This window comes from Oncorhynchus mykiss, chromosome 5 (assembly GCF_057628025.1).
Source record: "Oncorhynchus mykiss isolate SJ-2025 chromosome 5, ASM5762802v1, whole genome shotgun sequence".
NCBI classification, from domain to species: Eukaryota; Metazoa; Chordata; class Actinopteri; order Salmoniformes; family Salmonidae; genus Oncorhynchus; species Oncorhynchus mykiss.
This window is the reverse complement of record NC_143026.1, coordinates 30419346-30434802: the sequence shown is the minus strand read 5'-3', so window position 1 is coordinate 30434802 and position 15457 is coordinate 30419346. Positions and strand designations below refer to the sequence as shown.

General features: G+C 43.8%; 1 long non-coding RNA gene across 2 annotated transcripts in view; it reads right to left on the bottom strand.

Moving 5' to 3' along the window:
- The window catches only part of LOC149983240 (uncharacterized), a 392257-nt gene that overhangs the window by 213122 nt on the left and 163678 nt on the right, over positions 1-15457 (bottom strand). The gene's annotated exons all lie outside the window — the stretch shown is intronic.

The window sequence follows — 15457 nt, the reverse complement described above, 5'->3', positions numbered from 1 at the left end:
TTACATAGAGTGGAACATCAATGATACAATTATTCCTGTGGTTAATAATGTAATTCATCATCCTACGTCTCCTGTGGGCTAGACGGGTGTTGAATCTCTTGTTCAGCTTAGAATGAGCAGTTGTATGAGCTATTTCCCAACCACATGAGCTTACACACTAACTTATCTTGTACCCCCAGTCTTTTCCCCGGTATGGACGTGCAGGGAGACTACGAATCGTGTGACACCTCTGGATTCATCAAGATCAACGCTGTCAGGCCTGTGTCCAAAAAAGTTGAATTTTTTCAACTAAGGCTTCTTGAGTGTTAACCACATGTTTTGTTGTCAATTAACTAACTCTCTGTCTCTCTCACTACAGGCTAAGGGAGCACCACCATTTGCAGGGTGAAGCTCGCTCCAAGCACTAGGCAGTCGGACTTGGACCATCTTCTCTCTCTCTCCACCGTGTCTTCAGCAGCTTTAGATTTCCCAACATTTACTCTCTCACCCATCTTGCCTTTCCAGAGTAGTTCTCTAGTTGAATATCTCATATTAGGAGATGTTACTATTGCTGCCACACTTTAATGTTGTGCTTTAGAGAGTAAATTAAAACGCTTACATTGGTTCAGTGTATTTGATGTGCTGTTTTGGCACAGAACAGTCATATCAGGCCTCATATGAGAAAATGGACACACTTAAACTCATTTCAGTAATTCAGGGCTACATGTTTAAGACTTTGTTTGTAGATGTTCTGTGATGGGGTTGATGGTATCAGGGAAGTATATGAAGCTGTTGTCTAATGGGAGGTTGGTTGGTTGCACTGGTGTGTTTGGGCCTTGTTGCTAGGCTAGCTGCCATCTACTGTAGTGGAAGTGATGAGGCTATTTCAGAGCTGTGATGGCACAGCTGGAGTGGAAAGAGAGGTCAATTGGCTGTAGATGTAGACCATGCTCAGCATGTGTGCTCTGTTCATCCAAGCTGCGTATGGACAGACAGCCTGGAAGGGACAAACATATTATGCTCATACACTGAGTGTGCAAAACATTTCCATGACATAAACCTGACCAGGTGAAAGCTATGATCCCTTGTTAATGTCACTTGTTAAACCCACATCAATCAGTGTAGATTAAGGGGAGGAGACAGGTTAAATAAGGATTTTTAAGCCTTGTGACAAGGTATGGTAGTAGTGTCAGGCGCACCGGTTTGAGTGTGTCAAGAACTGCAATGCTGCTGGGTTTTTCACGCTCAACAGTTTCCTGTGTGTATCAAGAATAGTCCTCTACCCAAAGGACATCCAGCTAAGTTGACACAACTGAGAAGCTTTGGAGTCAACATGGCCCAGCATCCCTGTGGAATTCTTTCGACACCTTGTAGAGTCAATACCCCAATGAATTATTGCAGTTAAATTATGACTTCTCTCTGAGTCTCTCCAGTGACATAGATGTGCGTGTCTCACTGCAGAATTAATGTTAAGCGGTTGATTTAAACAAACTGCTTTTAAAGTAAGTGTTTTTAAAGTAAGGCCGGCCTGAGGTAGACCCAGGATGGAGCCCTCCTGCTGGGCCTAATGGCCGGTGGTGGATCCACGGGTTCTTTCAGTCCCACCAGAACCCCTCAGCCCTGCTCAATTACACTGCAGGCGTCTCAGTCTGCCTGGTCAATTACCAGCTAGCCCTGGCATTTAGAGACATGTGCATACGTTCAGCAGGTCGCCTGTAATCACTGGCCTTTGGGGTGGGGGGAGGGAGAAGGGGGGGAATTGCTTGTGCAGAAAATGAAGTATTCAGATTAGCCAGTGAAGCTGAAGGAGAAAGGATGGTGTGGTAGTACGACTGTCACTCTCAATCTGTGGTCTGTTTGTGGGAGCTCAGTATAGCTCTGTGTAAGGGGAAGATGGTTCTGACCTTTCACCTTTTGTCTTACCCAAGTCATTAGCCATATAAATTATGCAGATTGACATCATGTGAACATACTCAGCTAGATGTGTGTGAGAGAGCGAGAGTGGTGGAGAGCTGTGGCCAATGTGGCAGCAGTCAATGGTCGCCGTTCAGAGCAAAGAACATAAGCCTGTCCAAGGATTGGATGACATCATGAGAATGACCTGGGATGTGTGTACCTTATGGGTGTGTGTTGCACTGTGTTGTCTCATGTTCCAGTGCCAGCCAGCCCCCTGTTCCGCCCGCCTACGGCTCCACAGCTACCTACGGCCCGGCCAGGTATGAAACCAGTGACACCTGACCAAGGGAATTAATCATCCTTGACCCTAAGTCAATTACCCCTCATTACCCACTCTGTGTTGGCCTCTCCAGGGAGCAGCGGCACAATGGGACGACATGAAAGTCAACAGCGTCACTGAATGGAGCCCTGTCTGTCTCTTCAGGAGCCGACCTTCACTCCCTGTCACTCTCACAGCACACAAAAGCCACCATTGTTCCCAGGTTACTTTGGCCTCTTGAGACAGAGCCTCTACTGTTTTGTGACAGAGAGGGTACACTGGTGCAGGTGATTTGTCTCTGATGTAGCGAAGATCGTGAACTACATGGACTCTAGTCCAATTTGTAGCTACAATGTATAAAATGTATTTCAAATTATATACAGTAGCAGTCAAAAGTTTGGACACATACTCTTTCAAGGGCTTTTCTTTATTTTTACTATTTTCTACATTGTAGAATAATAGTAAAGACATCAAAACTATGAAATAACACATGGAATTGTGTAGTAACCAAAAAAGTGTTAAGCAAATCAAAATATATTTTATATTTGAGATTCTTCAATGTAGCCACTGATGACAGCTTTGCACACTTTTTGCCTTCTCTCAACCAGCTTCACCTGGAATGCTTTTCCAACAGACTTGAAAGAGTTCCCACACATGCTGAGCACTTGTTGGCTGCTTTTCCTTCACTCTGCGGTCCAACTCATCCCAAACCATCTCAATTGGGTTGAAGTCAGGTGATTGTGGAGGCCAGGTCATCTGATGCAGCACTCCATCACTCTCCTTCTTGGCCAAATAGCCCTTACACAGCCTGGAGGTGTGTTGGGTCATTGACCTGTTGTAAAACAAATGATGGTCCCACTAAGCGCAAACCAGATGGGATGGTGTATCGCTGCAGAATACTGTGGTAGCCATGCTGGTTAAGTGTGCCTTGAATTCTAAATAAAACACTGACAATGTCACCAGCAAACCCCCCCTCCATAACACCTCCTCCTCCATGCTTCACAGTGGGAACCACTCATGTGGAGATCATCCGTTCGCCTACTTTGCGTCTCACAGAGACACGGCGGTTGGATCCAAAACTCTCAAGTTTGGACTCATCAGACCAAAGGACAGATTTCCATCGGTCCATCAACCATGAAGGCCTGGTTCACACAGTCTCCTCTGAACAGTTGATGTTGAGATGTCTGTTACTTGAACTCTGTGAAGCATTTATTTGGGCTGCAACTTTTGAGGCTGATAACTGTAATGAACTTGTCTTCTGCAGCAGAGGTAACTCTGTGTCTTCCTTTCCTGTGGCGGTCCTCATGAGAGCCAGTTTCATCATAGCGCTTGATGTTTTTTGCTACTGCACTTGAAGAAACTTTCACAGTTCTTGAAATGTTCCAGATTGACTGACCTTCATGTCTTAAGGTAATGATGGTCTGTTGTTTCTCTTTGCTTATTTGAACTGTTCTTGCCGTAATATGGACTTGGTCATTTACCAAATAGGGCTATCTTCTGTATACCACCCCTAACTTGTCACAACACAACTGATTGGCTCAAACACATTAAGAAGGAAAGAAATTCCACAGTGTAACTTTTAACAAGGCACACCTGTTAATTGAAATGCATTCCAGGTGACTACCCCATGAAGCTGGTTGATAGAATGCCAAGTGTGCAAAGCTGTCATCAAGGCAAACGGTGGCTACTTTGAAGAATCTCAAATATAAAATATATTTTGATTTGTTTAAAACTTTTTTGGTTACTACATGATTCCATATGTGTTATTTCATATTGTTGATATCTTCACTGTTATTCTACAATGTAGAAAATGGTACAAATAAAGAAAAACCCTTGAATGAGTAGGTATGTCCAAACTTTTGACTGGTACTGTATATTTTTATTTTTCTCTCAGAATTCATCTTTACCTGCGCTAAGAAATAACTGTACTAGAAACAGTATATCTTGAATCAAGTTATCCTCACGGCTATAAACCGAAGTTAATGGTATACACTGTAACAGTAAAGACAGCTAGGAGTATATTAAACACCGAAGATTAGTATTTTAAAACTGAATGTCTTGGGTCATTAAATCCTAGCCTATAGTCTGAAGGAGTCTGGGGTCCCAGGTTCACTGGCCTCTGCTCTAAATGTCAGACAGCACAAAAGAAGCTGGAACAATAACAATCGACAGGAGGTCGATTACCTGCAATTAGAATGCAAGTCAGGTCCCATCATTATGGTGAACCTGTAACCTAAGACCACAGACCCATATTCCTCCATTATGTCTGTAGTGCACTTCACCCTGGGACTGGGAGTGGTAGACCCTGCATCACCTGTGTCCACGGTTCCCAGCTATACAACTTGAATGGTGGTAGTAGCGCAATAGTAATGTTTTTTATCCTTCCCTGTGTTCTCTCCTTAATCTGCACTGAGGTAGTCTCTTGTGACTGACGAAAACATTAAGAGGTCATTAGTTACACAAGCTTTGGTTCTTGGTGCCGAGTAAATTGGCACTGAGGAAGGAACTGGATTGGTGAAATCAAATTAGTAATATGCATTTACCTTATTGCCTTCACCTTTACTGGGTGTACAGATCATAACACATGAAGGTGAGGGGAAATGCACCAAAATACACAGAACAAAAATAGAAATTAAACATGTAAAGTGTTGGTCCCATGTTTCGTGAGCTGAAATAAAAGATCCCAGAAATGTTCCATATGCACAGAAAGCTTATTTGTCACATGCGCCGAATACAAGTGTAGACCTTACCGTGAAATGCTTACTTACAAGCCCTTAACCAACAGCTGTAATAGACCTTACTGTGAAATGCTTACTTACAAGCCCTTAACCAACAGTGCAGTTCAAGAAGAGTTAAGAAAATATTTACCAAATAGACTAAGTAAAAAATAATTAAAAGTAACAGAATATTCTAACAATAATGAGGCTATATACATGGGGTTCAGGTCATTTGACTATTTCTATGTACTGTTCCTACTGTGTAAAGTGGAACCACTGGGTTTAGCGGATATAGGAACTAGGTGACTTAATCCCATTTTACTGGGATTAGATATGAGGACGGTACAAGGATGTGTCATGTGACACCAAAGCTATCTTGCCAACTCCACTATCATGTTTGACTAATGAGTCACAGTATGTTTAATGTAAAGCAAAACCAGGCTGTGAAAGTGGATCAGATAACTCCAGGCTGTATCACAACCGGCCGTGATTGGGAGTCCCATAGGGCGGCGCACAATTGACCCAGCATCGTCCGGGTTTGTCCGGTGTGGGCCGTCATCGTAAATAAGAATTTGTTCTTAATTGACTTGCCTAGTTAAATAAAGGTTAAATATGTATGTTTTAAAAGCTGTGTTTTTTTTACAAATGTAAAACTCTGAGAAATGTATAGCAGCCTCTCCTTTTGCAGTGCTTACTCTTCTTGACTGTAGGCCTACCTAGCTGTCTAATATGCATGGATCCTGTGTTCACGGTTGTTCAGACAGACTGTGGTTTCTGGTGTCAAAGGACATTGGTACAGTATGTTCCTCTCTCCAGGATCTATAAACAGATGGGGGCCATTCTGTTCAAAGTCTTTCCTTTGTTTGGGCCCCGCCGGTGATGAAATATTGATGGAAAAATATAAATATTTTGCCTAGTACTTAATGTTGCACATCTGATAGGGTTCATGAGTGTTTGGGATCCCCTGTCTCCTGTTACAGCCAGTGAGATGCCCCATCCTGTACCACTCCACCATTCACTAGTAGACTTATGGGGACAGGGCTAGTCAATAGCCTTTTATAATGCCAGATAAAGTTACCAAACTGTCTATTAGGCTACTCTAGTAGGTCTTTGTGGCCATAATGAATCTTGTTCACTAAAATAACCCCCTCCCAAAACAATATGTTGGGAAGTTTGGCAGATTCACAAAGTGGTCCCTCATTAAAGCTACACAGAATTTCCATGTTGTATTCCATCATCTGCAAAATAATATCTAACACACTTTTTAAAATTTCCCATCATATTTACAATATAGTATTATAACGGAATTATATTATATATATATATTATATATGCCTACCTGCTGTCTACTCCACTCCATTCATACCTCTCTGTTCCTCTTTGTCACAACAGTGTTAGTGTAGGGATGGATGTGATTGATTGTTTGCCATGTGTCCCATTCAGACCAATACAAATCAATAGATGACCAATCCATAGGGTCTAAACCTGCTCTGAGAGGGGCTTTCCTCCCCCAATCAGTCCCATTGAGGGAGTGGGCAGCCTGGAAGTCTTCACAGATCTCACCAGGGAGGAGCAGCCAGGATCAGAGGGGTCTGGTCTCTATCAATCTATCCATCTCATAACCAGCTGCCCTGTGGGCTTAGACCAGCCCCAGAACCCACCACCAACCCCAACCCCACCACCACCAACTCCCCAGGACAGCAGTAAAGTAGCATGTTGATCTCAAATCAATAGATTTGTCTCCCTGACAGTGACTACTCCCTCCGGCTCCCTCCCTGGAGTCTGCTGGTTTGTTAGCAGGCACACTCATTATGTCCTTCGATTTGTTTCTGGAAGAGGTGGTGAATGGATGAGTGGCCTATCAGTTTCAAGGTGCTGATCCTGCTTGAGTCTGAGTGTATCCCTAGGAAGCCAAATCTTTTTTATGTTTAATGGCCTTAATGGTCCTGTTTATACAGTGCATTCAGAAAGTACTCAGGCCCCTTCACTTTTTCCACATTTTGTTACATTACAGCCTTATTCTAAAATGTGTTAAATAGTTTTTCCTTCATCAATTTACACACAATACCCCATAATGACCAAGCAAAAACTGATTTGTAGACATTTTTGTACCTTTTAATTTAAAAAAATTAACATATCACATGTACATAAGTATTCAGACACTTTACTCAACACTTTGTTGAAGCACCTTTGGTAGCGATTACAGAATTGAGTCTTCTTGGGTATGACGCTACAAACTTGGCACACCTGTATTAAATACACATCTGTATTTATTCTCACATTCTTCTCTGCAGATCCTCTCAAGCTCTGTCAGGTTGGAAGGGGAGCGTCGCTGCACAGCTATTCTCAGGTCTCTCCAGAGATGTTCAATCGGGTTCAAGTCTGGGCTTTGGCTGGGCCACTCAAGGACATTCAGAGACTTATCCCAAAGCTACTCATGCGTTGTCTTTGCTGTGTGCTTAGGGTCGTTGTTCTGTTGGAAGATGAACCTTCACCCCAGTCTGAGATCTTGAGCACTCTGGAGCAAGTTTTTTATCGAGGATCTCTCTGTACTTTGCTCCATTCATCTTTCCCTTGATCCTGACTGGTCTCCCAGTCCCTGCTGCTGAAAAACATCCCCACAGCATGATGCTGCCATCACCATGCTTCTCCGTAGGGATGGTATTGGCCAGGTGATGAGCGATGCCTGGTTTCCTCCAGACGTGATGCTTGGAATTCAGGCCAAAGAGTTCAAAATTGGTTTCATCAGACCAGAGAATCTTGTTTCTCATGGTCCTTTAGGTGCCTTTTGGCAAACTCCAAGCGGGCTGTCATGTGCCTTTTACTGAGGAGTGGCTTCCATCTGGCCACTCTACCATAAAGGCCTGATTGGTGGAGTGCTGCAGAGATGGTTGTCCTTCCACAGAGGAACTCTGGATTCTTGGTCACCTCCCTGACCAAGGCCCTTCTCCCCCGATTGCTCAGTTTGGCCGGGTGGTCAGCTCTAGGACATCTTGGTGGTTCCAAACTTCATCCATTTAAGAATGATGGCCTCCGTGTTCTTGGGGACCTTCAATGCTACAGAAATGTTTTGGTAACCTTCCCCGGATCTGTGCCTCGACACAATCCTGTCTTGGAGCTCTACGTGTAAGGATCGACACTAGTAGAGACGAGAAGCGGGTACAGGGAGTGAACATTTAATTATCAACGGACATGGAACGGAACAGGACAGTGTCTGGACAACAATTCATAACAACATTAATGCTGACACAGGGAACAAACGGGGGAGCAGACAGTTATAGATGGGGCAATCAACAAAGGGAAGGAGTCCAGTTGAGTCCAATGTGCGCTACTGCGCGTCATGAAGGACAGCCTGGCACCCTCGAGCGCCAGAGAGGGAGAGCGGGAGCAGGCATGACAGTACCCCCCCCCCCCCCCCCCCCTCCACTTGGCGGGACAAGGTGGGACAAGCTGGGTGGGGCGTAGAAGCCAGACAAACCGGCAGAGGCATGGGAGCCTGGCGAGCCGGTTCAGGCGTGGGAGCCTGACGATCCGGCTGAGGCGTGAAAGTCTGATGAGCCCGCTGAGGCATGGGAGCCCGACGAACTGGCTGAGGCGTGGGAGCCTGATGGGTCGGCTGAAGCATGACGTGGGGTGGGCACCTGCCGAGCCCACTGAGGCAAGAAGACCTCTTGAGCCAGCTAAGGTGTGGAAGCCCGACGAGCTAGCTGAGGCACCCCCGGTTTCCTTGGCGATGGCCCCTTGACCTGACGTCACCAACCAAAAACTAAAACAAAAACTCTCTGATGCTTCTTTTAGTGGTGTCAGCATTCTGTAAGGATCGATGCTGGTAGAGACGAGAAGCAGGTACAGAACATTTAATTATCAATGGACATGGATCGGAACAGGACAGTGTCTGGACAACAACACATAACAACATAAATGCTGACACAGGGAACAAACGGGGGAGCAGACACTTATAGATGGGGCAATCAACAAAGGGAAGGAGTCCAGGTGAGTCCAATGAGTGCTGCTGCGCGTAATGATGGTGAAATGTGTTAGTAATGAAGGACAGTCTGGCGCCCTCGAGTGCCAGAGAGGGAGAGCGGGAGCAGGTGTGACACTAAGGACAATTCCTTCAACCTCATGGCTTGGTTTTTGCTCTGACATGCACTGCCAACTGTGGAACCTTATATAGACATGTGTGCCTTTCCAAATAATGTACAATCAACTGAATTTACAACAGGTGGACTCCAATCAAATTGTAGACAGCTCAAGGATGATCAATGGAAACAGAATGCACCTGAGCTCAATTTCAAGTCTCATAGCAGAGTCTGAATATTTATGGAAATTTGATATTTCTGTTTTTTTATTTTTTTAAATCTATTTTAGAATAAAGCTGTAATGTAACAAAGTGTGGAAAAAGTGAAGGGGTCTGAATACTTTCCCAAATGCACTGTATGTTCATATCTTGTGACTGTGAGAATGATTGATTCTGATTGGCAGTGGTGGGTTGGAAGTGTGACGTGTCATGACATTGGCATCTTTGCACGTTCTGAAGTCTTCATCAAAGCCACTTTTTGGGCACTTTACACTACTACTCTAATCAGGGAAATACACTGTGTAACTGTGGATAACCTTCACCACTAGAGGGCAAGAGGAAGTGCAGTAGCTTTTGATTCATTCAATTTGCTCTTCAAGAGGGATTTTAAACTAGACAGAATTCAATTGTAGACCTATGTTTTTATCACACAATGAGAGGGAATAATCAATCAGTACAACTTGCATTTTATGAATATTTGCTTGACATTTTATCGTTGCTTCTATGTGATATTCCTATCCATTGTTGTGAAAACAGAAGTACACATTGATCAGGGTTGTAAATTGTGTGTCTCTTTTTTTAGACTACTCCTGCTGATGTGTGTTTTTATTTCTGTCTGGGTGGCTTTGAATGGCTGGAAGCACTGTAGGCTCCTGGCTCCTGTCATCTGAAAGGATTCACTCTAGACTATGACTTATGCAGAGATGACAGGCGAAGATTTAGCGGCGGGAAAAACAGCAGCCAAACACTCTCTTTGTCAGCTCACGGCGAGAAGAGCTCACAAACAAGCCCATTTAGCTATTATTTCCTCCGTCGCAGATAGACATACAAAGTCAAGTGAACATTTTCTGAGAAAGGGGGAAATAAGAGGAGGAGAAAAGGACAGGTGGGGAGTGAGGGCAGGAGAGAGGGGTGGAGGGAAGAGGTGGGGGGTGATTGGTGGCAGGGAGGGGTCATGCTGTCCCAGAGGAGAGCGAGAAATAGTGGAAAACATCCGTAATTTTCACCACAGGATCCCATGTAATTGAGTCATTTAAAATACAGATACATAGTTGAATCAAAGCAAAGTGGCTGGGGGTTGGGGCTGAGGAAGCTGAAAAGAAAAGGGGAAAAAACAAGGAGGTAAAAGTGTGCGTCTCTTGTTATTGGAGAAAGCCAGTCTGTTTTCTTCTTTTCATCCGTCAATCTGTTTTTGTATTGCAGGATTTGACCTTTCTGGAAATTTTTGTTTTGTATTTTAAGGTACTCCTTCTGAGCCATCATACAGTTTCGGTTATTTTCTCCTCTCTTTTTTACTTACTGAACAGATGCCGTTTCCTCCTGCCTGGTCTCCTTTTAGTTTTCCCATTATCAGTAGTTGTCTTATAATTACTTATTATATTTTCCCTTTACTGCCTTTGAAGTTGCATTATATCAAATTTCTTTTTGAGACATTTCCTCTCTCCATAGACAAATATTTGTATTTGAAAAGAAGCTGAGAGCTGGACAGAGAACGGGATACCTTAGAGGTCTCTCAATGAAACAATGTCCCTGTACGTTTCCTGCCTTTAGAATTTCACATCCATCCTGACAGCTACTGCAATTATAAGGCAGTTACAGTTTAATATAGCTCCTTCTTCTGGGAAAGAGGGGAGAGGGTGAAATACTCAGTGGCAGCTGGAATACAGTAAGTGAGCCAGTGTTGGTGTTGAACTTTTCTATTTCCTAACAATCCCCAGAAAGGTACTGTTTTCATAATCCTGCATGTTCCTAAAATGTGTTGTAATTTCAAAATGGCTTTTTATTTATAGCTTCTGTTCTGTCCACTTATGTTTCTTTTTCCAAAGTGATTACTGAACATGCCCAACGTGGATATTTAATGGTTCTGGGATCATCTATGATGTAGAACAAACAAAGGATTCATAGTATGTCTGTCATGTAATGAGTGACAGTGTCAATGTTCAAAGTTTTGGCCATCTGTTGTCCTCTGACCATCTGTGCTCAGTTATTCATGCTGTATGCTACTGATATTATAGCTCTTAAGTGTACCACGTGGGGATGTGTGAAACTCACTCCACAGCCTGAAATGTCTCCACTTGCGCCTCCGAATAGGTCATTTTTCGTGGGGTGTGACTGGTAAGACGCTTCAGGAAGTTGGTCACATATGCTAGCAAGGCAGCGGTCCTGGGTTTGAGCCTCTGTGTGTGCCGAATCAGGAGGAAGCGGAACTCGTTAAGCAAGTAGCGGGACATGCATTATATAAGCAACCAAAAAGTTTGATATTATCTGTTGATAAAACACTTTGAGAAAGGTGCACAATCTCAATCATATCAACAAATGCATTACGATGGAACATTTGTTGTCAGAGACTTTTTTAACGACTATATGAATGAGGAGGCACACACAGTGCTACATTTTATACAACAATGATGGAGAGGAGAGGGAGAAACATGACTCTTGATCAACCTGTATGGCTGTGGTTCCCAACCTTTTTCCTTACTGTCCTACCAACTGAATATTGCTCTGCCCGGAGTACCCCTGAAGTACCCCCTCATATGCATTTTACCGATAGGCCTATGGTCTCATGAGTCTTCTTAAGTACCCCATGTGGATAGTCCTACTACCCCTGGTTGGGAACCACTGTTGTATGGTAACCACACGCTGCACCCCCCATCACACCCTCCATTCTCATCAAAGTTCCCACTGTTTGACTGGCAGGACTTGAGAGGCCCACCACACCTGCTTTGGTTATCCCTGTTTTCCTGCACCGCTGGGAGAGAGAATTTGAATTTTAAATGCAACACTGCACTCATGTGTACCAGCCTGTAAGAAAAAAGAGACAAAGAGAGAGAGAGAGAGAGAGAGAGAGAGAGAGAGAGAGAGAGAGAGAGAGAGAGAGACAGACACTGAGTGCTTCAGGCGGCTGAATCTTTAATGGTTCTGAATTTTACTTTCCCTCCTACACATCCCTGAGTCTGAATACATTGCTGAGCACATGTTAGCAATAGCGGTGCGAGCTCATACTTCACTTAAATTGGATATCTTCATTTAGAGGTGTCAGTCTGGCTATGGTAATAGCAACCCCTTCTTCTGGCTCACTTAATTTATTCTCTTCTTTTTTTAAGGTGATAAAATGCTTGAGGCTGAGCAGGCAGGACAATTGAAATCTCTGTGTGTCCTTAAGAGGCAGCAGACCCAGGGAACGTCATTCTCCTTGTCTCACAGGCCAGTCTAAGCGGTCATGTTCAAGCACCCCCCACCATTGACACACATAGCCCTATAGCCCACACATATGGAGTGTTTAACATGTGTTTAGAGAACACATTGTTTTAATTTTCAGGGGAAAATATAAAGCCTTAAGGTAAGCAATGTACTGCAAGGACAAGGAAAGATACTCAAACAAATGTGCTCTTATTATACATTCAGTTTTGTCTCCACATTCATTTTGGACCGAGGCCTACTTGTACAGTATCTTGTTCTCGTATGACATAGGGTTTGAATGCAATTTAAGGAGCAAAAACTGTTTTGCATAAACAGTCTAGAAATTTGGGGCAATTTTACTTGCCTTTCCAAAGTGCTGGAATCTGCCAGATGTGCAACAATAGATGTTTCCACATGTGCATTGAGAAAATTAGAAGCAAATTCAATATTCCTCCATTTTCATCTCTTTGTAGGCCTACATGTCAACTGTTTTGAGTCCAACCAGATTGGTTACATGATTCTCTCCACCCATATTACACAAGAAAACACATCTTTATTCATAAAGCATGGGCATGCGTTGTAAAAACAGACACATTTAGCCTACAGAGGCAACTGTGACACATTCACACAAAAAAATGGTTTGCCCTGAAGCCAGTTCTCTGAGTAGGCTACATGCACAGTCTTTAACAAAATAGTAGCTGAGGAAAATGAAGAAAAACTGTAATATTGTTTGTAAATGTACTGCAGTGAAAAAAACCTTGTGACCTAGTCACATTCAAAGGCAGACTAACTGTTAGCTCAGTGACAAAGGCAATGTGTGGGAGAGTAAATATTTAGCCAAACATGGTTAAAGATCAGTTCTGTGCTACTGCATAGGTCTCTGATCACTACTTTGTTTCCTTTTCTGTCTCCCTTTCCTCCAACCTAGCCATTAATCCCCTACCCAGATGGTCATGCGCTGTCGCAATCGTCACTCTGTTTCTCTCTGTTTCTCTCTCTTTCTCTCTCTCTCCCACTACTCTCTCATCTTCAATCCTATCATCTCTCCCTTCTGCTAAATCCTTCTCCCTCCTGTCTCCTGATTCTGCCTCTTTGACCTTACTCTCCTCCCTTTCAGCATCATATGACTCGCACTGTCCCCTTTCGTCTCTCCTGCTTCGTGGCTGAGTGACTCATTGCGAGCTTACAGAGCAGGGATATGGGCAACCTGCTGAAGCCACTTTCTATCACTACAATTCAAGCTTCTGCCTCTAACCATAGGAAATGATTTTCCACCTTCTCCTCCCTCCTTAATCATCCACCCCCATCCCCCCTCCCCCCTCTCTGTGGATGACTTTTTCAACCACTTTGAAAAGAACGTTGACGATTTCCACTCCTCATTCACTCAGCCTATTGAGTCCACTGGTCCCACTCACACAGAACTACCCTACGCCTTGACCTCTTCCTACCCTCTCTCTCCAGATGAAATCCTGTGACTAGTCTGGCCGCTCAACAACCAGCCCATTCGACCCCATCCCATCCTCCCTTTTTCCAGACCATCTCTGGAGACCTTCTCCTATTCCTCACTTCCCTCATCCCTGACCACTGACTGCGTCCCATCTGACTTCAAAATGGGCCGGATCACTCCCCTCCTTAAGAAACCAACACTCAACTCATCTGATGTCAAAAACTATAGACCTGTATCCCTTCTTCTATCCAAAACACTTGTCTGCTGTTTCTGATCAACTCTCTCATTATCTCTCTCAGAACGATCTTCTTGACCCTAACAAGTCAGGCTTCAAGACGGGTCACTCAACCGAGACTGCTCTTCTGTTACGGATGCTCTCCGCACTGCCAAGGCTGACTCTCTATCTGCTGCCTTCAACACCGTGAACCATCAGAATCCTCCTCTCCACCCTCTCAGGGCTGGGCGTCTCAGGCTCTGCACACTCTTGGATTGCATCCTACCAGGCAGGACACTCCTACCAGGTGACGTGGAGAGGATCTGTGTCTGTACCATGTACTCTCATTACTGGTTTTCCCCAGGGCTCGGTTCAAGGCCCTCTCCTCTTCTCTCTACACATAAAGTCACACTGCTACATCACATGGTCTCTCCTATCATTGCTATGCAGATGACACTCAACTACTTTTCTCCTTCCCCCCTTCTGACACCCAGGTGGCGACACGCATTTCTGCGTGCCTGTTAGATATCTCAGCTTGGATGTCGGCCCACCATCTCAAGCTCAACCTCGACAAGACAGAGCTGCTTTTCCTCCCAGGGAAGGGCTGACTGCTCAAAGACCCTGACTTTGCTGATAGCTACTATACTGAGGGAAAATGTACTTACTATGCCTGTGATATGTGGTTGTCCCACCTAGCTATCTTAAGATGAATGCACTAACTGTAATTTGCTCTGGATAAGAGTGTCTGCTTAATGACTACTATAAACGTAAACATTCAAATTGACAAAAATAGCTTTTTAGCACAAAACTATTTATCAAGCAAGAATTTTGCTGCGAGTGGTCTGAGTGGGGCGGGGAAACTCAAAACTAGCTGTTATTGGCAGAGATGTTTGGAACTCTCTTTGTTATCGATTAACCAATTTTCCATGGTGATAACCATAGAAAGCCAAAACTCCCACCCATACAAACCTTCTAAAGGTCCTTTGTAGATTGATCTTTCAACCAGAAACTACAGGAAATAACACTGATCAGATGTTTTCACACTTTTACAGTGTTAGTTTCATCAGCTGCTGTATAATATGATGAAAAACACAGGGGAAACCATTTGTTTTACTGCACTGGGTCTTTAAGACACACATCAACTTTGACTTATTTTACTATTAAAAACATTTCTAAGAGTATTCCAAAACATATAAACACATTCGCACCGAATGCCTCATGTAATCAAACATTTTCATATTACTCAATAAGCACTATAAAAATCACTCAACCAAACCATGTTTCCACGACTTAGCACAACCACAGTCTAAATAGTCTATCTCGTAAAAAGTAATGGCAATTCGTTTTTGCTGTTTGGTCTTAATTCAAGGTTAGGGTTAGGCATAAGGTTAGCCGTGTGATTAAG